Here is a 2,504-nt window from a genome sequence, read left to right as displayed (position 1 = left end):
CCCATAGATTTTCTATGGGGTTAAGGTCAGGAGAGTTTGCTGGCCAATTAAGAACAGGGATACCATGGTCCTTCAACCAGGTACTGGTAGCTTTGGCACTGTGTGCAGGTGCCAAGTCCTGTTCGAAAATGAAATCTGCATCTCCAAAAAGTTGGTCAGCTGCAGGAAGCATGAAGTGCTCTAAAACTTCCTGGTATGTGGCTGCGTTGACCCTGGACCTCAGAAAACACAATGGACCAACACCAGCAGATGACATGGCACCCCAAACCATCACTGACTGTGGAAACTTTACACTGGACTTCAAGCAACGTGGATGAAGTGCCTCTCTTCTTTTCCTCCAGACTCTGGGACCTTGATTTCCAAAGGAAATGCAAAATTTACTTTCATCAGAGAACATGACTTTGGACCACTCACCAGCAGTCCAGTCCTGTTTCTCTTTAGCCCAGGCAAGACGCTTCTGACGCTGTCTGTGGTTCAAGAGTGGCTTGACACAAGGAATGCGACAGCAGAAACCCATGTCTTTCATACGTCTGTGTGTGGTGGTTCTTGAAGCACTCACTCCAGCTGCAGTCCACTCTTTGTGAATCTCCCCCACATTTTTGAATGGGTTTTGTTTCACAATCCTCTCCAGGGTGCGGTTATCTCTCTTGCTTGTACACTTTTTTCGACCACATCTTTTCCTTCCCTTCGCCTCTCTATTAATGTGCTTGGACACTGAGCTCTGTGAACAGCCAGCCTCTTTAGCGATGACCTTTTGTGTCTTGCCCTCCTTGTGCAAGGTGTCGATGGTCGTCTTTTGGACAACTGTCAAGTCAGCAGTCTTCCCCATGATTGTGTAGCCTATAGAACTAGACTGAAAGACCATTTAAAGGCTTTTGCAGGTGGTTTGAGTTAATTAGCTGATTAGAGTGTGGCACCAGGGGCCATCAATTTTGAACCTTTTCACAATATTCTAATTTTCTGATATGATGAATTTGAGATTTTCATTTGTTGTCATTTGTAATCCTCAAAATTAAACAAAATAAACATCTGAAATATATGAGTTTGTATGTAATGTATGAATATAATATACAAGTTTCACTTTTTAAATGGAATTACTGAAATCAATCTACTTTTTCATGATATTCTAATTTTATGACCAGCACCTGTAAGGCTGCAAATGGCCTCACCTCAAATGCACAAAATGTTAAAAATATGCTCTTCCTTCAGTTTGACAGAGCTTGATCCATTTTTTCAGAGAAGTATGGGGAAATGTGTCAGTCTTTGGAAAGCTAAAGAGGCACAAACACAAAAATATTTCCAGCTGTAACCGCAAACGCATTGATTCAAGGGGACTGGGTGCAAGACAGGACAAACCATTCAATCTTTTCACTGAAAAAAAGAAAAGAAAATGTAAAAATATATATATTTTTTCTCTGTGCTTCAAAACTGCTTTTCTCATCTGTTAAATAGTTTTATGTGAATGCATGTGGAAGGTATTTCTATGGAATTACTTTGTACTAAGTCCTTACAGAAATAGATGATGCTTTATTGTCTCAAACTGGCTGCCGTATTTTTTATATTTTCTATAATATTGGTCCTGGAGGCTTTTAAAGGTATTTAACCAGAACAGAATGACTGGTAGACCCAATTCATGTCTTAAAACATTTGTTTTAATTTGTTTATCTTTTTAAACTTGGAACAACATTAATGTAAAATAATTCCGTCACTCAGTAGGAATGAGCTTATGGCTGCACTTTAATACTGGTGCAGAGATGGGTAAAGAACCCAGAAATTGTAATTAAGTAATAGTAGCACTACTTCATCATGTTTTTAAACACACCAAAAAGTAAAAAAGTAAAAAGTAGCCTTTAAATGAATTGCTCAGGTAGAGTAAAAAAAAGTGTTTGGTAAAAAAGCAACTACTTACTATCCATCATATTAAACAACTGATGTGGAAATTCTGGTGTTTCAGAGAAAACTGTAATTACAAAATAATAAAAATGGGATCGGGATGAAGTCTTCAAAAGATTTTGGAGCTATAAAGCTTAAAAAAATCAATAGTTACAGTATGTTAGAATATATTGAATTAAAGCTTACTGCCCTCGTCCAACCCCCCACTTGTGTCCCAACTGTTAAAGAACATATGCTAAAGAGCCCCCTTAAGGCGTACACTGTGTGATTTTCGGGGCGATTTACAGCCTGATTGTGCGTTGTGCAGTGTACAGGGGGTAACAAGGGGCGATCAGCCTCTCAGGACCACCTCCCGATCAGGAATCGTGAGGTCGGGAGAAAATAAAACATGTTTGCCATGCTTCTGCCCCTCCCCGCTAGAAGCATGGCGGGGGTGCAATGAGTGAAATGGAATTATTTCTGTAAAATTGACAGACTGCAGTAGCCATGTGTTTGTCCAAATATGTCGTCACCCTTTCTTCTTAGAGAAACGATTGAAAAAAATCACAGTGTAAGCCCGGCTTTAGAAGCCACAACAGCTGCTAAAGGGCCCTCAACAGTTGTTAGGAATC

The sequence above is a fragment of the Cyprinodon tularosa genome, unplaced genomic scaffold (assembly GCF_016077235.1).
Source record: "Cyprinodon tularosa strain WSP-4 unplaced genomic scaffold, ASM1607723v1 ctg22, whole genome shotgun sequence".
NCBI classification, from domain to species: domain Eukaryota; kingdom Metazoa; phylum Chordata; class Actinopteri; order Cyprinodontiformes; family Cyprinodontidae; genus Cyprinodon; species Cyprinodon tularosa.
Note: the sequence above shows the minus strand (reverse complement) of the source record.